Consider the following 25,541-nt stretch of genomic DNA (forward strand, 5'->3'; position numbering starts at 1 on the left):
TACAGTAATGACCCAGGCAGGGCCCGCCCACCAGACCTGCTGACCACTCCAGCTGTGGGTACTGATGTCGCCCCCACACTACTGGCATACAAAACTCCGACCACAGTCACCAATGACACCACACCACACCACACCACACCATACCACACCACACCACACCACACCACACCACAGCACACCACACCACACCACACCTCACCTCACCACACCACACCACACCACACCACACCACACCACACCGCACCACACCACACCACGCCACACCACACCACAGCACACCACACCACACCGCACCACACCACACCACACCACACCACACCACAGCACACCACACCACACCACACCAAGTGCTAGGGCAGTGTTGAGCACGAGGGAACAATATGGCCAGGAGGTATCAGAGAGTGACAAGTTATATTTAGGTGTTAAACCTCCTGCCTGTACCGTGAACCTTCTTATCAGCTAATGTTCCTGTGGCTGTGTCAGGCGTGTGGTCCTCCTAGCGGAGGTGCACAGCACCCCTGGTGACCCAAGATGATCGGCTGGTCGTGCTGTGTGACCACCTGCTGGAGGATGTCTCAGATGACGGCAGGTGGACCATAGGTCTCAGGTCCTCCACTTGTACATACACACTATGTAGCTGACCTGGGGAGGTCTGCTCTTGACCTCAGGACCTGGGAAGGAAGGGGGGTGGAGAAGGCGTCAGGAGGGCGACCATCCGGGGGGGACTTCAGGTCTGGAAGTAGACTACCTGGGTCCAGGTCTGGACTAACGGTCAGTTGGGTCCAGGTCTGGACTTGAAAAAGGACGTTTGAGTTACTGAAAAACAAGTGTGAACACCACTGGTGCAACACAGACCTTGTGGAGCGGAGTGTTGTCGTGGACCAGCAACACACAGTTGGTCAACACTTCTCGCTGCTTCTCATTGATGACCCTGACCGACTGCTGACACAGGTCATCGTAAGCCTCTCCTGTAGGCCTGTTGTGCGCGTCCTGTAGTCAACCACCAGAATCCTGGTGACATCCCAGGCAGCTGAGGTCATGATGTCAGCACCCGAGGGTGGGTTGAGTCCTGAGGTGGTCGTGGACGGCGGGAGGAGCCGCAGGCGTCCATGACTTGGCTTCCATCAGAGACGCTGGGTCGCAGTGATGGACCCGAGGTTCACAACTCGTCAGCAGGTGGCACACAGTACTGCCTGGATGGGCTCGACACAGTGCCAGCAGGTGGCACCTGCATCAGCCAGCTGCTGACGATCCTGACCACTGGGCAACCATCTTGTTGTATCGTGAGACATTACATGTAAACCCCCACACTGCATGATGGTCACAACCTCCCACATGTACAAGTCCAGGTTCACACATGATTCGCGCACATGTAGTGTGCCACGATGCAGGTCTGGACCTGATCCACTGTTCACCGTCATCTGAGGGTCGTCATAGCGGCAGGTCATGCACGACACTCACACGGCCTCGCTTGACCTCCGGGACACATCATGTCACTATGACACATGAAGGGTTACTACGTCACCACCACGAGGTCAAGGTCCTCACATAACGCTTCCCTCCCTCCCTCCTCAACTCTGAGTTCACATCCAAAACTTTTTCAGATGCCAAACTTGAAGTTGTCAGTTGTGACGTAACGAATAGCGCCACTTGAGTCAACTCAACTATAATACAAAGTTTAACTTTAAAAATATCTTCCCATACCTACAACATGTGTCATACTGGCTGTGTACACCTTCCTGGCTGCACATCTTAACACGCTGTAGTAAAAACACTACAACCAAGACACTACAACCAAGACACTACAACCAAGACACTACTGACACTGGTCAGTTTCGTTCTTTCTCGCAGTTACCAGTCGTCATGGTAACCAAGTGAATTAGGTTAGGTTAGGTTAGGTTAGGTTAGGTTAGGTTAGGTGTTGAGGAAGATCTGGAGCTCATGTCAACATGTGTCTGATATATGAATCTTGTCTCTACTGCTTATACAGTGAAGGGTATGGGTCACTGCTTATACAGTGAAGGGTATGGGTCACTGCTTATACAGTGAAGGGTATGGGTCACTGCTTATACAGTGAAGGGTGTGGGTCATTGCTTATGCAGTGAAGCGTGTGGGTCACTGCTAATACAGTGAAGGGTTGGGGAGGTGAGTCACTGCGTCATCACCGGTGGTATGGAGTGATATGTGCCACACACACACACACACACACACACACACACACACACACACACACAGTTCCAGTCATCCAGACACACAGAGACGGTGGGTGGGGCCAGCGTGCGGGCGTGTGTGGGACGTGTCCACCTGTGCTGGCTGACGTGCGCCACGCCTGATGGTGACCACGTACAACCACACACGTCAATAACTCTACATTTATCACAACCTTTAGTAAAGGGAGCAGGAAATTCCTTTTGAGGGATGTTGACACAGAAGTGGTTGGGCGTCGGAGGCCACCATACGTGGGCTGAATACTGAGCAGTGGTGTGGTGGTGGAGACGCACTGATACACCGCTCACGCCGCCTCTAGTGCCCGCCTTCCACTGTGGCAGACACGATGTCTTCTTTCTCCAGTGGACTGTGGCGCTACTCTCTTGACGTGGGTAACACTATCCCGCCCACATCTTAGAACACCACACACATATGTTGTGGAACACTGTGTTGCTCTCTTGTCCAGCACCAGTGGAACACTATGTTGCTCTCTTGTCCAGCACCAGTGGAACACTGTGTTACTGTCTTGTAGAGCACCAATGGAACACTGTGTTGCTGTCTTGTCCATCACCAGTGGAACACTGTATTGCTGTCTTGTCCAGCACCAGTGGAACACTGTGTTGCTCTCTTGTACAGCAACAGTGGAACACTGTGCTGTTGTCTTGCACAGCACCAGTGGAACACAGTTTTGCTCTCATGTACAGCACCAGTGGAACACTGTGTTGTTGTCTTGTGCTGCCACGAACACCCCGGCTGTATCAGTGCCACAAGCCGGTCTTGTGTTCTTGCCTGGGACGGGGAGGCTACGCCCGTGCCAGGCCTCCATAGGCTGTTCTGCCACAGTGGTGCCACAGTGGTGCCACAGTGATACCACAGTGGTGTCACAGTGGTGTCACAGTGGTGCCACAGTGATACCACAGTGGTGTCACAGTGGTGTCACAGTGGTGTCAAAGTGGTGTCTCACCGTTAAACCCATACACTCCTCAACGTAGACTCGGCCAAATGTTTTAAGTTTTTTTGCATAAATATGACTTATGGAAATGTGTTGTTGCCAGGGACTCCAGCTGTTGCCAGGGACACCAGCTATTGCCAGGGACACCTGCTGTTGTCAGGGACACCAGCTGTTGCCAGGTGGTCCAGATTTTAGAAATATTTACCTGACGTGTGCCGGGGGTGGTGGTGGGGGGGGTCCAGGACCCCAAGTCCTGGACCCTCGCCACACAGCCACAGTTGACACGTGAGCCAACCTGTTGGCAGTGACAACAACTTTGTTGTCACTTGATGGAAATTCTAGATGTTTGTTGACTGAGAAATGTGAATATTTTGTGTGAGGATATGTTGGCCACCCGCGATTGGTAACGACGTACCAGTATTACGTTACTGTTACCATGGAGGCAGGGGCGACCTCCCCCCCCCCAGTACTGCCCTACGTACATACATACAGAGGTACCCATGCACGTGGCTCAGAGTGTGAGCAGAGCCACGTACATACATACAGAAGTACCCATGCACGTGGCTCAGAGTGTGAGCAGAGCCACGTACATACATACAGAGGTACCCATGCACGTGGCTCAGAGTGTGAGCAGAGCCACGTACATACATACAGAGGTACCCATGCACGTGGCTCAGAGTGTGAGCAGAGCCACGTACATACATACAGAAGTACCCATGCACGTGGCTCAGAGTGTGAGCAGAGCCACGTACATACATACAGAGGTACCCATGCACGTGGCTCAGAGTGTGAGCAGAGCCACGTACATACATACAGAGGTACCCATGCACGTGGCTCAGAGTGTGAGCAGAGCCACGTACATACATACAGAAGTACCCATGCACGTGGCTCAGAGTGTGAGCAGAGCCACGTACATACATACAGAGGTACCCATGCACGTGGCTCAGAGTGTGAGCAGAGCCACGTACATACATACAGAGGTACCCATGCACGTGGCTCAGAGTGTGAGCAGAGCCACGTGTTACTCGTGTGAGTATTGACCACATGTGACGCTGGTAACGCCTCTGGAAAATACCAATCTGTTGTTATGTCTACATGTGTCACGTGACACACACACACACACACACACACACACACACACACACACACACACACACACCCTACCATACCTGGCCCGATTCCCATACTTCATCATTATCATGTTATTCATAATATGTTATTGTTTGTTCTTCATAATATGTTATTGTTTGTTCTTCATAATATGTTATTGTTTGTTATCGTTGCTGTTTTTCCCACGCCTCTGGGAGGCATGGGGGGGGGGGAGCATTTCTGTTAGCTGGATTCGTTGCTCCGACGTAACTATCCCTCACACTTTAATGAGGTATGAGGAAATCTTTTAATATGATAATGAGGCTCCTTCCTAACGACCTGGCTCGGGGAAAAGCTTTCTTTATATATGAGGTTCAGTACAAGTCACTGTGTTACTTATGAGAAATGTGATCACTCATTGTTCGTGAGTGATATATGACGCCATGATGTGGTATATGATTACTATATGACTCCAAGATATGGTATATGATTACTATATGACGCCATGATGTGGTATATGATTACTATATGACTCCATGATGTGGTATATGATTACTATATGACGCCATGATGTGGTATATGATTACTATATGACGCCATGATGTGGTATATGATTACTATATGACGCCATGATGTGGTATATGATTACTATATGACGCCATGATGTGGTATATGATTACTATATGACGCCATGATGTGGTATATGATTACTATATGACTCCAAGATATGGTATATGATTACTATATGACTCCAAGATCTGGTATATGATTACTATATGACTCCAAGATATGGTATATGATTACTATATGACGCCATGATGTGGTATATGATTACTATATGACGCCATGATGTGGTATATGATTACTATATGACTCCAAGATATGGTATATGATTACTATATGACTCCAAGATATGGTATATGATTACTATATGACTCCAAGATATGGTATATGATTACTATATGACTCCAAGATATGGTATATGATTACTATATGACTCCAAGATCTGGTATATGATTACTATATGACTCCAAGATATGGTATATGATTACTATATGACTCCAAGATATGGTATATGATTACTATATGACTCCAAGATATGGTATATGATTACTATATGACGCCAAGATATGGTATATGATTACTATATGACTCCAAGATATGGTATATGATTACTATATGACGCCAAGATATGGTATATGATTACTATATGACTCCAAGATCTGGTATATGATTACTATATGACTCCAAGATATGGTATATGATTACTATATGACTCCAAGATCTGGTATATGATTACTATATGACGCCAAGATATGGTATATGATTACTATATGACTCCAAGATCTGGTATATGATTACTATATGACGCCAAGATATGGTATATGATTACTATATGACTCCAAGATCTGGTATATGATTACTATATGACGCCAAGATATGGTATATGATTACTATATGGTTGTGTCTTAATGTTAAGATTAGCTCCACATGATCATGTTGCAGCAGTTATGTTGTATGTGCATCACTCACCTGGACCTCACCTCACACCTGCACGTCATACACTCTCATGTCTTGCCTGAACATGTCCTGCACTGTACTGTGAACACGTGTCCTGCACTGTACTGTGAACACGTGTCCTGCACTGTGCTGTGAACACGTGTCCTGCACTGTACTGTGAACACGTGTCCTGCACTGTGCTGTGAACACGTGTCCTGCACTGTGCTGTGAACACGTGTCCTGCACTGTGTTCGTCTCTGTGCTGCTTGGTGTGTGGGATAGCGATCTTGGGTGGGGGTGGTGTGGGTGTGGTTGGGGGGCGGGTGATGGCTGTATGGTCTGGGTGTAAATAGATCAATCAATAATGGTTTATCATATTTAGGCAAGCGTTCAGCCGAGAAGACACAGTTAAGTTAGTACAGACATTACAGGACTGGAAGGCGTAACTAGGGAGGGTGTGTTGCAGGCTCTGAGGTGGGAGTGTGGGGGGGGGGGGTAGGAGGTGTATGATGTAAGGCCGCCACACACACACACCCCTCCCCCCGCTCCTCGCTCCCACCACCTGACACGCTGACAAAAAATTGCCTCTTTTCCATTCCACTAACGCCGTCTCTCTCTCTCTCTCTCTCTCTCTCTCTCTCTCTCTCTCTCTCTCTCTCTCTCTCTCTCTCTCTCTCTCTCTCTCTCTCTTGGTAGATGTCTGCATCACAATGAGTGTCTGTGTGGACGTGGACAAGGCTGTGTGTGTGTGTGTGTGTGTGTGTGTGTGTGTGTGTGTGTGTGTGGTGTTACCTGGTCATGATCCTGCTGGAGGGCAGACGTCTGCTGTGTAGGACCTGGACAGTGTTGGTGGGAGGACGTAGCTGTTGCTGCCACACAACGCACACCGCTCACTCAGGCAAACTCTTGTGACGCTGTGTGACTGTGACGGTGACTGTGACGGTGACTTGGTGAAACAAGTTGTGGTGTTATGTGTGTGTGCGACGTCCAGCTGGCCACAGTGTCCACGGTGTGTCGCCGCGTTCACGTGACGGTGCCATATATTCCATGAACTGTGATCACTGCAGCTATCATGATGGCAGAGGTTGTGGTTGTACCCCTCCGCAGGTGTTGTTATCTTGGTGTTATCTTCATGATGGCAGAGGTTGTGGTTGTACCCCTCCGCTGGTGTTGTTATCTTGGTGTTATCTTCATGATGGCAGAGGTTGTGGTTGTACCCCTCCGCTGGTGTTGTTATCTTGGTGTTATCTTCATCTGAGGTTAATGAATCACTCAGATATTTTGTCTGGCGCTGGTGAGGGTCAGATGTTTGGGGTCATTCCCTGAGGTCAATGTCTGGTATTCCTGGTTAGGATGACCCTCTTACCTCCCCAGCCTTCCTCATGTCTGTGGTGGAGGCCTCCTGTGTCAGGCTGTGGGAGTCACCCTCCCTCCCTCCCTCCCTCCCCACTACCCTCCTAACCCCTTCCCCTTCCTTTCCACCCCTCTCCCACGCCTCCCCCTACTCTGTGTGGGCCAGATACCGTCAACTCTTAGGTAACACCTCCGTCTTCCCTTCCACTCAACTGGCTACTTCCACCCGATTGACTCAGGCGTGGAGACCGGAGAGAGAGAGAGAGAGAGAGAGAGAGAGAGAGAGAGAGAGAGAGAGAGAGAGAGAGAGAGAGAGAGAGAGAGAGAGAGGTGGGAGGGGGAGGAAGGGGAGTGGTCGCCTGTCATATCGAGTTAAGGATAATCACTGAACAAATCACGCCGCCACTTGACCACTTTTTACGACAAAGAAAACTAAAATGACCGTCCTACCCTACAGTCTGGGGTCAGCCAACCATCCTACCCTACAGTCTGGGATCAGCCAACCATCCTACCCTACAGTCTGGGGTCAGCCAACCATCCTACCCTACAGTCTGGGATCAGCCAACCATCCTACCCTACAGTCTGGAGTCAGCCAACCATCCTACCCTACAGTCTGGGATCAGCCAACCATCCTACCCTACAGTCTGGGGTCAGCCAACCATCCTACCCTACAGTCTGGGGTCAGCCAACCATCCTACCCTACAGTCTGGGGTCAGCCAACCATCCTACCCTACAGTCTGGGGTCAGCCAACCATCCTACCCTACAGTCTGGGGTCAGCCAACCATCCTACCCTACAGTCTGGGATCAGCCAACCGTCCTACCCTACAGTCTGGGGTCAGCCAACCATCCTACCCTACAGTCTGGGGTCAGCCAACCATCCTACCCTACAGTCTGGGGTCAGCCAACCATCCTACCCTACAGTCTGGGGTCAGCCAACCATCCTACCCTACAGTCTGGGGTCAGCCAACCATCTACCCTACAGTCTGGGGTCAGCCAACCGTCCTACCCTACAGTCTGGGGTCAGCCAACCATCCTACCCTACAGGTCTAGAGTCAGCCAGCCATCCTACCCTACAGTCTGGGGTCAGCCAACCATCCTACCCTACAGTCTGGGGTCAGCCAACCATCCTACCCTACAGTCTGGGGTCAGCCAACCATCCTACCCTACAGTCTGGGGTCAGCCACCATCCTACCCTACAGTCTGGGGTCAGCCAACCATCCTACCCTACAGTCTGGGGTCAGCCAACCATCCTACCCTACAGTCTGGGGTCAGCCAACCGTCCTACCCTGCAGTCTGGGGTCAGCCAACCATCCTACCCTACAGTCTAGAGTCAGCCAGCCATCCTACCCTACAGTCTGGGTCAGCCAACCATCCTACCCTACAGTCTGGGGTCAGCCAACCATCCTACCCTACAGTCTGGGATCAGCCAACCGTCCTACCCTACAGTCTGGGGAGCAACCATCCTACCCTACAGTCTAGAGTCAGCCAGCCATCCTACCCTACAGTCTGGGGTCAGCCAACCATCCTACCCTACAGTTTAGAGTCAGCCAGCCATCCTACCCTACAGTCTGGGATCAGCCAACCGTCCTACCCTACAGTCTGGGATCAGCCAACCGTCCTACCCCTACAGTCTGGGATCAGCCAACGTCCTACCCCACAGTTTGGGGTCCAGCCAACCATCTACCCTACAGTCTGGGTCAGCCAACCATCCTACCCTACAGTCTGGGGTCAGCCAACCATCCTACCCTACAGTCTGGGGTCAGCCAACCATCCTACCCTACAGTCTGGGGTCAGCCAACCATCCTACCCTACAGTCTGGGGTCAGCCAACCATCCTACCCTACAGTCTGGGGTCAGCCAACCATCCTACCCTACAGTCTGGGGTCAGCCAACCATCCTACCCTACAGTCTGGGGTCAGCCAACCATCCTACCCTACAGTCTGGGGTCAGCCAACCATCCTACCCTACAGTCTGGGGTCAGCCAACCATCCTACCCTACAGTCTGGGGTCAGCCAACCATCCTACCCTACAGTCTGGGGTCAGCCAACCATCCTACCCTACAGTCTGGGGTCAGCCAACCATCCTACCCTACAGTCTGGGGTCAGCCAACCATCCTACCCTACAGTCTGGGGTCAGCCAACCATCCTACCCTACAGTCTGGGGTCAGCCAACCATCCTACCCTACAGTCTGGGGTCAGCCAACCATCCTACCCTACAGTCTGGGGTCAGCCAACCATCCTACCCTACAGTCTGGGGTCAGCCAACCATCCTACCCTACAGTCTGGGGTCAGCCAACCATCCTACCCTACAGTCTGGGGTCAGCCAACCATCCTACCCTACAGTCTGGGGTCAGCCAACCATCCTACCCTACAGTCTAGAGTCAGCCAGCCATCCTACCCTACAGTCTGGAGTCAGCCAACCATCCTACCCTACAGTCTGGGGTCAGCCAACCATCCTACCCTACAGTCTGGGGTCAGCCAACCATCCTACCCTACAGTCTGGGGTCAGCCAACCATCCTACCCTACAGTCTGGGGTCAGCCAACCATCCTACCCTACAGTCTGGGGTCAGCCAACCATCCTACCCTACAGTCTGGGGTCAGCCAACCGTCCTACCCTACAGTCTGGGGTCAGCCAACCATCCTACCCTACAGTCTAGAGTCAGCCAGCCATCCTACCCTACAGTCTGGGGTCAGCCAACCATCCTACCCTACAGTCTGGGGTCAGCCAACCATCCTACCCTACAGTCTGGGATCAGCCAACCGTCCTACCCTACAGTCTGGGGTCAGCCAACCATCCTACCCTACAGTCTAGAGTCAGCCAGCCATCCTACCCTACAGTCTGAGGTCAGCCAACCATCCTACCCTACAGTCTAGAGTCAGCCAGCCATCCTACCCTACAGTCTGGGATCAGCCAACCGTCCTACCCTACAGTCTGGGATCAGCCAACCGTCCTACCCTACAGTCTGGGATCAGCCAACCGTCCTACCCCACAGTTTGGGGTCAGCCAACCATCCTACCCTACAGTCTGGGATCAGCCAACCATCCTACCCTACAGTCTGGGGTCAGCCAACCATCCTACCCTACAGTCTGGGGTCAGCCAACCATCCTACCCTACAGTCTGGGGTCAGCCAACCATCCTACCCTACAGTCTGGGGTCAGCCAACCATCCTACCCTACAGTCTGGGGTCAGCCAACCATCCTACCCTACAGTCTGGGATCAGCCAACCGTCCTACCCTACAGTCTGGGGTCAGCCAACCATCCTACCCTACAGTCTGGGGTCAGCCAACCATCCTACCCTACAGTCTGGGGTTAGCCAACCATCCTACCCTACAGTCTGGGGTCAGCCAACCATCCTACCCTACAGTCTGGGGTCAGCCAACCGTCCTACCCTACAGTCTGGGGTCAGCCAACCATCCTACCCTACAGTCTAGAGTCAGCCAACCATCCTACCCTACAGTCTGGGGTCAGCCAACCATCCTACCCTACAGTCTGGGGTCAGCCAACCATCCTACCCTACAGTCTGGGATCAGCCAACCGTCCTACCCTACAGTCTGGGGTCAGCCAACCATCCTACCCTACAGTCTAGAGTCAGCCAGCCATCCTACCCTACAGTCTGAGGTCAGCCAACCATCCTACCCTACAGTCTAGAGTCAGCCAGCCATCCTACCCTACAGTCTGGGATCAGCCAACCGTCCTACCCTACAGTCTGGGATCAGCCAACCGTCCTACCCTACAGTCTGGGATCAGCCAACCGTCCTACCCCACAGTCTGGGGTCAGCCAACCGTCCTACCCTACAGTCTGGGATCAGCCAACCATCCTACCCTACAGTCTGGGGTCAGCCAACCATCCTACCCTACAGTCTGGGATCAGCCAACCATCCTACCCTACAGTCTGGGGTCAGCCAACCATCCTACCCTACAGTCTGGGGTCAGCCAACCATCCTACCCTACAGTCTGGGGTCAGCCAACCATCCTACCCTACAGTCTGGGGTCAGCCAACCATCCTACCCTACAGTCTGGGGTCAGCCAACCATCCTACCCTACAGTCTGGGGTCAGCCAACCATCCTACCCTACAGTCTGGGGTTAGCCAATCATCCTACCCTACAGTCTGGGGTCAGCCAACCATCCTACCCTACAGTCTGGGATCAGCCAACCATCCTACCCTACAGTCTGGGGTCAGCCAACCATCCTACCCTACAGTCTGGGGTCAGCCAACCATCCTACCCTACAGTCTGGGGTCAGCCAACCATCCTACCCTACAGTCTGGGGTCAGCCAACCATCCTACCCTACAGTCTGGGGTCAGCCAACCATCCTACCCTACAGTCTGGGGTCAGCCAACCATCCTACCCTACAGTCTGGGGTCAGCCAACCATCCTACCCTACAGTCTGGGGTCAGCCAACCATCCTACCCTACAGTCTGGGGTCAGCCAACCATCCTACCCTACAGTCTGGGGTCAGCCAACCATCCTACCCTACAGTCTGGGGTCAGCCAACCATCCTACCCTACAGTCTGGGGTCAGCCAACCGTCCTACCCTACAGTCTGGGATCAGCCAACCATCCTGCAGTGTAGGGTCACAGTCTGGGCCAGCGTTGAGCGTAGCCTGGTGCCTCGGGGTGCACACCTCGCTCTCCCGGACCCTCACACATGCTCTCACTCTGCTGACCTTTGATATTTCCTGACTCCTGTCTCCCCTACACTCTCCCCCTACCTTCATGTGACGCCCTGCAGGTGACCCTCACGGGGCAGTTCCTCCTGCCGTGACCACATGCCTCAGGAGGGCGACTCTGCTGTTAACTGGAGTGGTTTGTGGCCGGGTTCCTCACGCCTCCATGGCGCCCCTTGCCAGTCGTCAGGGCCTGGTCCATCCTTCTCCAGCAACTTCACCGCCTTTATCTTGCGTCTCAAACGATCGTTTCCTCACTAAACTGCAGCTCAAACTGAGCCATGTCCCGCCTGATACTTCAGTTACTGGCCATCTGGCCATCCTCTGCCATCTGGCCATCTTCTGTCATCTGGCCATCTTCTGTCATCTGGCCATCTTCTGTCATCTGGCCATCTTCTGTCATCTGGCCATCTTCTGTCATCAACCTATGCCCATCATGGTTGGGTTGGTCACTCCTGTTGACTTCCTCAACATCCCCAGCTTTGCTCTGACCAACTGCTGTACAAACGGTTGCCCACCTTTGTGTCACATCTTCCGTGCGACCTCATACCATTATTTCTTGTTACTGTCACTCCATCTAACATGCAGAAGTTGCTGTGACTTAGCGAGATTACTCGCTATTTTCAAACTTCTCTTAGATCTCCCGGAGTCTGAGCTTTTACCCAGATAACAAGACTTGTAGATATGAGTCTTTTGTGGGAAGAGTTGTTCCTGGTTCAGTGGGTTGGTTTGTAGTTATTTCTGTATTTGTTCTTATTGTCTTTAGTCCTTGATCAAGAGGAGTGAGGAGAGTATTGAAGCTGTGTGTGACCAGGGTTTTGTGAACTGTGGTAAGACCAGGGCTCTGCTAACTGTGGTCAGACCAGGGCTCTGCTAACTGTGGTCAGACCAGGGCTCTGCTAACTGTGGTGTGACCAGGGATCTGTTAACTGTGGTGTGACCAGGGTTGTGTACGGGGGTGGTACTGTTCTGTGTCCAACTTCTTGTGGAGCATAGTTCTGTCAACCATACCTAACATTATCTTCACTAACTATCTCAAGATAAACATTCATTTGTCTGTTTTACGTCGTTACTCATCATGATTTCAAGATTGTCTTTTCTATTTCGTTTCTGCTGATTGTTTACTGAATATTTCATATTATGCTCACTATCCTCATCACCAAACAACATTACTGTCCGTCTGTCACCACTGAGGACATGAGCCGTGCCTGTGACCACTGCTGAGGACATGAGCCGTGCCTGTGACCACTGCTGAGGACATGAGCCGTGCCTGTGACCACTGCTGAGGACATGAGCCGTGCCTGTGACCACTGCTGAGGATAATAATCTGTGGCGGGATTCTGGAAGGCATGATGAGCGGGGGACTGGAGTACGTGGTGACGGCAGACACACTTTAGTAAGACGTTTGTTTGATCTTGGTAATAAGGATGCGATGGTGTTCGTGTGCCCGGCTGCTCCTCACATCATACCATGTAAACTACACCTGAGGCAGGACGCACGTGACCTTGACACAACATACAGCAAACATCAACACAAAACCCATAAACAAACCAACTGCTCCAGGACACTAAACTCTGGCACACGTGTCACACAGGAAACCAAACCTTTCACGACCTCCTGGAAAACGTTCATCCGCTTCATCCTTCAGTACTCCTCACCCGCTTCATCCTTCAGTACTCCTCACCCGCTTCATCCTTCAGTACTCCTCACCCGCTTCATCCTTCAGTACTCCTCACCCGCTTCATCCTTCAGTACTCCTCACCCGCTTCATCCTTCAGTACTCCTCACCCGCTTCATCCTTCAGTACTCCTCACCTGCTTCATCCTTCAGTACTCCTCACCCACTTCATCCTTCAGTACTCCTCACCCGCTTCATCCTTCAGTACTCCTCACCTGCTTCATCCTTCAGTACTCCTCACCCGCTTCATCCTTCGGTACTCCTCACCTGCTTCATCCTCCAGTACTCCTCACCTGCCGAGAAAATTCAACCTTTCACTACAAGACACATAACAAACCCATACACCACACAACACGAACATATACACTAAATATCTTCAGTGGTGTGGTAACCACACACACACACACACACACACACACAACACTTCCATGACAAAATAAGATACAACCAAGAGTCGCACTTCAAACTGTCTGACAACCAATACTTTGTAACTGCTCTTACCTCATCCCATCCAAACCGCTATATCATCAGGCGCCAAACTTTATATAGAAGTAAAACGCTCACTCTGAACTCAAGCTTCAGTAACCTATTTACTTAAAGATCCCCAGCCTCCATCCCCAGCCTACCCAAACATCTCTGAAAAAACATTCACACTGGAAAGACCCAACAAGCAGTAAACATCAGACTGTCGGTGTAACCCAGAGTTAACCTCCACTCCGCAGACATACACCCAACTGAAACTACGCTCCCGAGACATGGACGGGTTATACTTTCTCGTTTGTACTCCGGAGACCGTCCATCTGTCCAACATTACAAATACTGACTCAACATGTCACATGTCCAGGGTGTAATTCTCACGCTCAAGACATGACGACCTGCGCTCAAAACATCCTGTAACCACCCCACAAAGACACACGATTTGGCCACACTGCTTGACCAGGGGTGCCACCTGGTGGACTTAGCTAGCTTCCTGGGTGCTGCGGATGCGCTATAGAAAAGAATTCTGGGATAGAAGTAAGGAGGTGCACATAGGCCTCCACGGCCGTTAGCCATCTTACCCCCACCTGGGTCTTGTATCAATCACCAAACCCGACGAAGCAACGAGCGAGTCAGGCGAGCGGGGGTCAGGCTAGCCACCCATAAGCCGCCACCGGCGGATTCTGACTTTCTGCAAGAGAGAAGCAAGGAGGAGGGAGGCGCTGCCTGGGCAGGGGGTAGCGTTGAACGTAGGGGGGGAGGGGGGTTTCTGGGTAGTGGGGGCCAGGGGGTTGTCTGGGTGGTAAGGGGAAAGGGGGTGGGGGTCAGCGTCACTGGAGCGGGCGGGCGCCCCTGGACCACCGCCAGCCAGTGTCACCCCGACCACGGGCGAGTGAAGTCATACAGCGGGTCCACGACCGCCTCACTAGCCAGGAGTTGAGCGGCGCGCCAGCACCGCCACCCCGCGCCCCAGCCAAACGTTGTGTCGTACGAGAGTTTCCCGCGTCGCGTCGCCTCCGAAATAGATCCGAGAGCCAGGGGGGTTTTTCTCTGCCTCTGACGACGACCATTAATGGTGCAGAGAGGCGGGAAGCGGGTCCTCCCCTGGAGAAGTGGGTGGTGACCGACCACGAGCGTCACTCACTGGTGTCACGTCCTTATGACAGGAAAGACCCATGTGTGTGACGGGTGACGGACGCTGACAGGTGGATGAAAGAGTTTGACGGGTGACGGATGTTGACAGGTGTGACGGGTGACGGAGGGTTGGTGACAAGTGGTTGAGAGTTGGGTGACGGGCAAAGCGAAGGACACACAAGACCAACCCACCGTCGGGAGCTTGTGGGGTGCCACCTGTCACCTGCTGGGGACTCGGTCTTTGCGGGGTGCCGCCTGACACCAGGCCTCACCTGACGGGGACTGTGACGTACCTCCCCTGCTGAACACCTGCATTGTGGCACTCTGACCTCTGACCTGTGGACGGCGTCGCCTGGCTTCTGTCCTGCCGTGACCTACAATGACCCCCCCCCCCCCCGTGATACCTGACCGACAGTAATGTATGTTGAAACGATCCTCCGCCCCGACGGTCTTAACTCAGACCTAATGTGACCTAACGACCCATGACCTTGCGTGCGTTGTGATTGGGACTGTTTGGGAATGGTTGTTAGCTTCGCATCACATACAGTGGGAACCCATCTTGTGTTGATGACCTGTAGGGTCAAGTGGAGGGGGAGGGTCAACGTCTGGCCTGGGGTGTCGGGATGAGGCCAACACGACCCTTCCCTCCCACGATGACGTACACAACAAACCAAAAGAGAAACAACAACGGAAACAAACAAACAAACTGACGAGTAATGTAGATTTTCTCCTGGTCTAGCGAGAGGCTACGTTGTGATCCGTACGAAGGAACAGTAGAAATGTCTCACAAACTATATGATAGATGTGTCCTCAGAGAAGATAGATAATGATCGTTAGTGACTGATGAACATTGAGATAACAGGAAAGACGAGAGAGTTGGGTGTGCCGCCGGAGGCTCACACTGGGCCGGGCCAGACGCGTCCTGCCTGGCCACCACCACCACCACCTCAGTCAGTCTGACTCTAGCCAGGATATAAGGAGGACAGGTGTCCATCAGCCTCCCACTCAGCCACACAGAACGATCCTGTTCGTGGCGGGAAACATCTGTTGCTGTGAAAGCCGTGAGGACGCATCACTACGGTGAGTTGGAGAAGTGAGGCAACCTTTCTGTTACTCATTTTCCATATTTCTGTACCTTCGGTCTAACTGATCACCTGTCTATCTGGTCGGCTGGCTATCTTTCTAGCTGGCTTGCTACCTGTCTATAAGTCTGTCTGGCTACCTGTCTGTCCGACAGTATTCGTTACCCTGACATCAGCACTTGTCAAACTTAGAACACAATTATAACGAAATGATATTTATCTTTGTTTATATATTTCCTCACGTCCTTCTCTGTCCATTACTTTCCTGCATCGCAGACGTGCCTTCTTTCTGCCTTCAAATATATATATATATATATATATATATATATATATATATATATATATATATATATATATATATATATACATACAATGTATATAATCTCAGGGGTTAGAGAAGAAAGGGAATCACCCATTCATCTACTGTGTATCGTAGAAGATCAATAGGAGTGTGGGGAAGGTGTTGGAAAGCCTCCCCTCTTGTATTATCTCTTGGTAAAGACAGAGACACAGGCAGGACCCAGCCAGGCAGCTATCATGCAGGACTCAAGTCATGACGTCACGATGTTGACAGTGATAATCAGAATAAAAGAAACAGAAACGTTGTGTGTTGCCTGAGGATCCTGACCTGTTCACTGCCTTCTGTTGCCTGAGGATCCTGACCTGTTCACTGCCTTCTGTTGCCTGAGGATCCTGACCTGTTCACTGCCTTCTTCTTTGGTCATCATGTGTGTGGTGCCATCATGTTATGTGGGTGGTCCATCATGTTGTGTGCTGGACCTATTCATGTTTGTTGGCTGGGTCATCCATGACGTGTGCTGTCATCATGTTGTGTGGTAGGCATCCATGTCGTGTGGCTGTCCTTCATGTTGTGCTGGGTCATCATGTCTGTTCTGGCCATCATCATGTTCCTTAGATTGACAGTTTACTGTCTCGATACTGCTGTAGGTGCACAACCATCCATACTGACCCGGATTCTAGGTTTCCTCGAGGAAAAACACTCACACTTACACCACACACACGCCACACCACCCACAACTTACTAGTAATGTGTTTATTCTTTACTGTTCTAATAGCTGCTGTTAAGATGAGGAATTGATGTAACATGAGCGTAAGTAATGTTCTTGTTCAGTGAAGTAATCTACTGTACCTGGATTCAACAGTTTGTCTTGTGTGCTGATGGATGTGGTGTTGTCATCTCTATCTCTTAAATCACGTCTGCCTTCTTTACCTTCACGTTTCTTGTTGTTCGTCATGATGTTAAGTTGTGTGGCTGGTCCATCATGTTATGTGGCTGGTCCATCATGTTGTGTGGCTGGTCCATCATGTTGTGTGGCTGGTCCATCATGTTATGTGGGTGGTCCATCATGTTGTGTGGCTGGTCCATCATGTTGTGTGGCTGGTCCATCATGTCGTGTGGCTGGTCCATCATGTTGTGTGGCTGGTCCATCATGTCGTGTGGCTGGTCCATCATGTCGTGTGGCTGGTCCATCATGTCGTGTGGCTGGTCCATCATCATTGCTTCCTTCAAGTGACAGTTTAGCGTCTGCGATACGTGTGTAGTGCACAACCATCCATACTGACCCGGAAATAATCTAAAGGTTTTCTCTCCTGAGGAAAACACACACACACACACACACACACACACACACGCACACACACACACACACAACTCTACTAGTAATGTGTTTTATTTCTTTATTTGTCTAATAAAGCGGCTGTAAAGATAGAGGAGATTGATGTAAACATTGAGCGTAAGTAGATGGTTCTTGTTCAGGTGAATGTAATCTTACTGTTAACCTGGACTCAACAGTTTGTCTTGTGTGATGATGGTATGTGGTGTGTTGTCATCTCTTATCTCTCTATATATCACGTGGAGGACATACGGGAAGATGATGACCCGTGTGACCAAGTGTGACACCAGTCTAGAACACTTACCTTCTGAGGTTCCACAACCCCTGGTACAGGTTGAACCCTCGCCAGGGAGGTCCTGAGGTTCCACAACCCCTGCTGCTGGCCGGGATGGTTGCTATCCTACGATTCGGAACTAATTAGCCAACTGGTTCCAGGTTGGTAACCTCCCCCCCTCCCCCCGGAGGAGGAGCAAGGTGCGTGTCCTCCACCCTGGTTGTGGACGCGACGCCACCCTGGGGCACTGGCGGCGCCCTAGGAGGCCGTGTGTTCCGCCTGGTGAGGCAGCCAGCCCCTGTGAGGGTGTGGTGACTCCACACTAACTGGTTGTTTGTTTCCTGTCGGGTCTGTGTCCCCCAGCAGGCGCCTGGGTCGCCACACACTCCCCTGGTTCTTGTCCAGCCACAGTCTTCACTTCTTGAGTCGTTTATTGTGTCGTCACCAAATACTTCGCGTTCTTCTCCACCGGGCGGGTCGTTGATCTGGGCCGAGCCCTGGGCGTCCAGCACGGGAGGCCTGCCACTCCTCCGGCCGGGGCAGAGTTCTCTGCTTGGTCTGTGTCACCCTGGACCTGGGGACCTCCGTACCGGGGGTTGACCTGGCCTGACCCAGGTCTCCTGGTGAGTCAACATTTTGGCCATACATCTGTTGACATCCCTCCTACAGCAGCTGGTGTGGGCGTCACATGTACCCAGGCTGTACCGTGGTGTGGGCGTCACATGTACCCAGGCTGTACCGTGGTGTGGGCGTCACATGTACCCAGGCTGTACCGTGGTGTGGGCGTCACATGTACCCAGGCTGTACCGTGGTGTGGGCGTCACATGTACCCAGGCTGTACCGTGGTGTGGGCGTCACATGTACCCAGGCTGTACCGTGGTGTGGGCGTCACATGTACCCTGGCTGTACCGTGGTGTGGGCGTCACAAGCTGCGGCCTGGTGCCCCCCGCAGCCGCAACCCGCTCCGGCCGCCGCTCCTGCGGCATGATAACCTGCTTCTCACTGACCTCTGACCTCGTCCCGCTATGCTGGAGGTCAGGAGAGGCTGAGTCTCCCAGACTACTTCCCGTGTGCCAGCCTCACCCCCCCCAGGGGATGACCTCCCGTGTGTCACCCCTGGTGTCAGCCTCACCCCCCAGGGGATGACCTCCCGTGTGTCACCCCTGGTGTCAGCCTCACCCCCCCCCAGGGAATGACCTCCCGTGTGTCACCCCTGGTGTCAGCCTCACCCCCAGGGGATGACCTCCCGTGTGTGTTTCCCACGCACGGTCCAGGCTGGCTGGCCTCACCAGTCATCCTCAGTGTGAGTGTGTGCACACTTGGGCCGCCCACACTCACACTAAACCTAACAACGACACTCAGAGGTCTGGCCTGTGGTCAACCTCTCGAGCAGGAGAGGACGACCCTCGAGCATGAGAGGACGACCCTCGAGCAGGAGAGTACGACCCTGGAGCATGAGAGGACGACCCTGGAGCAGGAGAGTACGACCCTGGAGCAGGAGAGTACGACCCTTGGTGTGAGCCTTGAGGGTGAGGTAAGAGGCCAGAGTTACAGATCACAGTGAGAGGAGAAGTTCCGGTGGTTGTTGGTGAACCTCGCCTGATGAACACATCTTCGTTCATCTTGGTTCATATGTTCTGGACGCTCAAGCACTGAGACGTAGTATTATGGAAGATGTCGCAATAATATTAATATTTCTTAACTTGTAGTTACTTCAGCGCTAGAGGCCACGATGACGTCACTGCTGATGTTTATATACACATTGCCCGAGAAAAATACATCTCCGACCCCCCCCCCCCCCCGACCTGTGGTGTAAACAACCATTCTGCTGGGATGATGAGCTCCAGGCTGGCCAACATGTGCGGCCAGGCCCCAGGCTGGCCAACATGTGCGGCCATGCTCCAGGCTGGCCAACATGTGCGGCCATGCCCCAGGCTGGCCAACATGTGCGGCCATGCCCCAGGCTGGCCAACATGTGCGGCCATGCTCCAGGCTGGCCAACATGTGCGGCCATGCTCCAGGCTGGCCAACATGTGCGGCCATGCTCCAGGCTGGCCAACATGTGCGGCCATGCTCCAGGCTGGCCAACATGTGCGGCCATGCTCCAGGCTGGCCAACATGTGCGGCCATGCTCCAGGCTGGCCAACATGTGCGGCCATGCCCCAGGCTGGCCAACATGTGCGGCCATGCCCCAGGCTGGCCAACATGTGCGGCCATGCCCCAGGCTGGCCAACATGTGCGGCCATGCCCCAGGCTGGCCAACATGTGCGGCCATGCTCCAGGCTGGCCAACATGTGCGGCCATGCTCCAGGCTGGCCAACATGTGTGGCCATGCCCCAGGCTGGCCAACATGTGCGGCCATGCCCCAGGCTTGCCAACATGTGCGGCCATGCCCCAGGCTGGCCAACATGTGCGGCCATGCCCCAGGCTGGCCAACATGTGCGGCCATGCCCCAGGCTGGCCAACATGTGCGGCCATGCCCCAGGCTGGCCAACATGTGCGGCCATGCCCCAGGCTGGCCAACATGTGCGGCCATGCTCCAGGCTGGCCAACATGTGCGGCCATGCTCCAGGCTGGCCAACATGTGTGGCCATGCCCCAGGCTGGCCAACATGTGTGGCCATGCCCCAGGCTGGCCAACATGTGTGGCCATGCCCCAGGCTGGCCAACATGTGCGGCCATGCTCCAGGCTGGCCAACATGTGCGGCCATGCCCCAGGCTGGCCAACATGTGCGGCCATGCCCCAGGCTGGCCAACATGTGCGGCCATGCCCCAGGCTGGCCAACATGTGCGGCCATGCCCCAGGCTGGCCAACATGTGCGGCCATGCCCCAAGCTGGCCAACATGTGCGGCCATGCCCTAGGCTGGCCAACATGTGCGGCCATGCCCCAGGCTGGCCAAGATGTGTGGCCATGCTCCAGGCTGGCCAACATGTGTGGCCATGCCCCAGGCTGGCCAACATGTGCGGCCATGCTCCAGGCTGGCCAACATGTGCGGCCATGCCCCAGGCTGGCCAACATGTGTGGCCATGCCCCAGGCTGGCCAACATGTGTGGCCATGCCCCAGGCTGGCCAACATGTGTGGCCATGCCCCAGGCTGGCCAACATGTGTGGCCATGCCCCGGGTGTGGGTGGAGCGTACCGCTGGTCAGGTCACTGTGTCGGGTGTTCTGTCCGGAGGCTCCAGCACACCAAGGCTGCGCAACTTTCAGTAGCAGGGAAATGTGGCCTCACCTGGAGTGAGAAGTTGTATGACGAGACGCTACTCTCACTGATGCAACCTTACCAAAAGTGACTTTACAATGTTGATATAAAGTCAATTGCGTGGAGTCCGGTAACACACACACACACACACACACACACACACACACACAGAGTGTACAGTAGTAGCGAGTATGATGGCCACACTGAGTGCCACAGTAGTAGCGAGTATGATGGCCACACTGAGTGCCACAGTAGTAGCGAGTATGATGGCCACACTGAGTGCCACAGTAGTAGCGAGTATGATGGCCACACTGAGTGCCACAGTAGTAGCGAGTATGATGGCCACACTGAGTGCCACAGTAGTAGCGAGTATGATGGCCACACTGAGTGCCACAGTAGTAGCGAGTATGATGGCCACACTGAGTGCCACAGTAGTAGCGAGTATGATGGCCACACTGAGTGCCACAGTAGTAGCGAGTATGATGGCCACACTGAGTGCCACAGTAGTAGCGAGTATGATGGCCACACTGAGTGCCACAGTAGTAGCGAGTATGATGGCCACACTGAGTGCCACAGTAGTAGCGAGTATGATGGCCACACTGAGTGCCACAGTAATGTTTCCTGGACCTCAACCATCTCGTCTGTCCACAGACGTGTCTGGTGAAGCAGGTCACCCCAGGTCACCTCCCGTCACGGTCCTCAGGCGTGTCTGACCAGGAAGGTCACAGGTCACACCTCCCGACCCCGTCCTACAGGTATGTGACCTCATGTGTTTTCACGATTATTTTTCATGATCATTTCCTCTTGAAGTCGGGTTGACGGGGGAAGGGTAGCCCACTTTCAGTGGATGGGCAGCTCTGCGCCATACCCCGTTTGCTGTGGGTATATTGCGTTAGACTGTCGCAAGATACAAAGATGTGGATGACTGAGTACAATTGATGTGGGGACTATCTCCTCCTTGACGGGGAGGTTACATTATACCAGGTCAATGTTTTCTGTGGTGGTGGCCATCGTGGCCAACACCTCCCCTCTGGACGGGAGGACTTGTGGTTCCCCACGTCAACCATTTCTGTGTAAGGGCACAACCATCTCCGTCAGTTTGTGTGTGTGGGGGTGGGAGTTGAAGGGGTTTTCTGTAGACCACATATCGCCGTGGTCGATGCTGTGGTCAGCTGGTGACTCACTGTGGACCAGCTGGTCTCGTGAGCAGACACAGAAGCACCAGCTGTAGAGGAATAAGCAATTGTGACCAGAGACAGTGGGTCAAGTGTGGAGGTCTGGCCACACGTGTCCACCCGGACCTCCCCTGATGTCCTCAGCACTTAACACTTACATTTAGTGTCCTCAGTACTTGACACTTACATTTGACATCCTCCGTACTTAACACTTAAGCTCTGACGCCACAAGACACATGTCAGCCAGACAGCTGCTGAAGTGACTCCTGGGCCAGTACTAAGCTACTACAGTCTTAAGTGTCATGTGGGTGGCCCGAGTATTTAAGTATGATGCGGATGACCCGATTATTTAAGTATTATGTGGGTGGCCCGAATATCTAAGTATGATGTGGGTCGCCCGAATGTTTAAGTATGATGCAGATGACCCAATATTTAAGTATGATGTGGGTGGCCCTAATATTTAAGTATGATGTGAGTGGCCCGAATATTTAAGTATGATGCGGGTGGCCGGAATATTTAAGTATGATGCGGGTGGCCGGAATATTTAAGTATGATGCGGGTGGCCGGAATATTTAAGTATGATGGGGTGGCCGAATATTTAAGTATGATGCGGGGCCGGAATATTTAAGTATGATGCGGGTGGCCGATATTAAGTATGATGCGGGTGGCCGGAATATTTAAGTATGATGCGGGTGGCCGGAATTTAATATATCGGGTGCCGAATATTAAGTATGATGCGGGTGGCCGGAATATTTAAGTATGATGCGGGTGGCCGGAATATTTAAGTATGATGCGTGGCCGGAATATTTAAGTATGATGCGGTGGCCGGAATATTTAAGTATGATGCGGGTGGCCGGAATATTTAAGTATGATGCGGGTGGCCGGAATATTTAAGTATGATGCGGGTGGCCGGAATATTTAAGTATGATGCGGGTGGCCGAATATTTAAGTATGATGCGGGTGGCCGGAATATTTAAGTATGATGCGGGTGGCCGGAATATTTAAGTATGATGCGGGTGGCCGGAATATTTAAGTATGATGCGGGTGGCCGGAATATTTAAATGTGCGGGTGGCCGGATATTAAGTATGATGCGGGTGGCCGAATATTTAAGTATGATGCGGGTGGCCGGAATATTTAAGTATGATGCGGGTGGCCGGAATATTTAAGTATGATGCGGGTGGCCGAATATTTAAGAGTTTCCGAGATATTGAGAGTCCAGTGCGTCACAGGGTGGGTAGGAGACGGGCTGCTTGATCCGTGGTTTGTGGTGGAGGAGTGGTGACGTGTGGTAATGTGGAGCGGTTGTCTCGGGCCCAGGCAGGGAGTGGAAAACCACATAACTCAGGAGGGGAGGCTGCTGCAGACGCCTTCACCGGATCACACTTGAGTCAACCCTCGAGGGTTCACACATGCTGGTGTCCTCCTCAGGTGGTGGAGCAAGACTTGAGGGTCAGCTGGTCTGACGAGGTGAGGTGAGGTGAGGTGAGGTGAGGTGAGGTGATGTGAGGTGAGGTGAGGTGATGTGAGGTGAGGTGATGTGAGGTGAGGTGAGGTGAGGTGAGGTGAGGTGAGGTGAGGTGATGTGAGGTGAGGTGAGGTGAGGTGAGGTGAGGTGAGGTGAGGTGAGGTGAGGGGGGGGGGTGGAGACCGAGGAGCGTCAGCTGTGAGGACAACACTATTGTGTACCACAGGGAGGCAGGTCACGTCCGCTGACGTAAACACATCGGTACAACATGACGTCAAGCCGTCGTAAGATAGACTTTGATGACCAATTAAAGACCAGCTTCAGCCAGCGATGAACTACTGAGACGATGGTGATCATGTCCTCAGTGCCCCACCAACACACCTGCCTCAGCTGAGTATAGTGACCACCAACACACCTGCCTCAGCTAAGTATAGTGACCACCAACACACCTGCCTCAGCTAAGTATAGTGACCACCAACACATCTGCCTCAGCTAAGTATAGTGACCACCAACACACCTGCCTCAGCTGAGTATAGTGACCACCAACACACCTGCCTCAGCTAAGTATAGTGACCACCAACACACCTGCCTCAGCTAAGTATAGTGACCACCAACACACCTGCCTCAGCTGAGTATAGTGACCACCAACACACCTGCCTCAGCTAAGTATAGTGACCACCAACACACCTGCCTCAGCTAAGTATAGTGACCACCAACACACCTGCCTCAGCTAAGTATAGTGACCACCAACACATCTGCCTCAGCTAAGTATAGTGACCACCAACACACCTGCCTCAGCTAAGTATAGTGACCACCAACACTCCTGCCTCAGCTAAGTATAGTGACCACCAACACACCTGCCTCAGCTAAGTATAGTGACCACCAACACATCTGCCTCAGCCGAGTGTAGTGACCACCGACGGCTCTTATCTACACGTACAACACATGCCACTAGTGGTCCTGCTGGCAGGTGTACACATGCCACTAGTGGTCCTGCTGGCAGGTGTACACATGCCACTAGTGGTCCTGCTGGCAGATGTACACATGCCACTACTGGTCCTGCTGGCAGGTGTACACATGCCACTAGTGGTCCTGCTGGCAGGTGTACACATGCCACTAGTGGTCCTGCTGGCAGGTGTACACATGCCACTAGTGGTCCTGCTGGCATGTGTACACATGCCACTAGTGGTCCTGCTGGCAGGTGTACACATGCCACTACTGGTCCTGCTGGCAGGTGTACACATGCCACTAGTGGTCCTGCTGGGAGATGTACACATGCCACTAGTGGTCCTGCTGGCAGGTGTACACATGCCACTAGTGGTCCTGCTGGCAGGTGTACCAGGGGGTCATAATGTTATGTTTTAAACACAAGATACATCAGCTTAAACCTGCTACTCCCTCATGGGAACGACCACCAGCCAAGCAAGTTTAATAAAGTTACCTACGAAACCTTTAAACTCTTGGAAGGAGTTTCCTCAAGTCCGCAAACTTATCCACAATACTTAAAGTTGTGTAGAGTTGTTAAGTTAGTGTGGTAGGATATAGTGAACACATCAGGCGTCCGCCAGATAGGGTCAAGTTCTGAGCGATGCTTCATGTTAGGGAGGACTTGGTTTACCTCTTGACCAACAACTTAGTAACATATTGCTG

The 25,541-nt window shown here is 52.7% G+C and overlaps 1 protein-coding gene across 7 annotated transcripts in view; it reads left to right on the forward strand.

Annotated features, from left to right (window-relative positions):
• LOC139752214 (uncharacterized) overlaps positions 1-25,541 on the forward strand; it is a 161,027-nt gene that overhangs the window by 23,016 nt on the left and 112,470 nt on the right. The window contains exons 1-2 of one of the 7 annotated variants that reach the window (XM_071668214.1): positions 14,801-14,903; positions 15,798-16,138. The exons of 1 other annotated variant lie outside the window; for it this stretch is intronic. The gene's annotated coding sequence lies outside the window, so the exon portion shown is untranslated. Of the gene's footprint in view, positions 1-14,800; positions 16,139-21,901; positions 22,006-25,541 lie in introns of those variants that run through there. 5 more of the 7 variants (XM_071668216.1, XM_071668215.1, XM_071668217.1 and 2 more) reach the window with 5 other exon arrangements.

The sequence above is a fragment of the Panulirus ornatus genome, chromosome 12, assembly GCF_036320965.1.
Source record: "Panulirus ornatus isolate Po-2019 chromosome 12, ASM3632096v1, whole genome shotgun sequence".
NCBI lineage: Eukaryota > Metazoa > Arthropoda > Malacostraca > Decapoda > Palinuridae > Panulirus > Panulirus ornatus.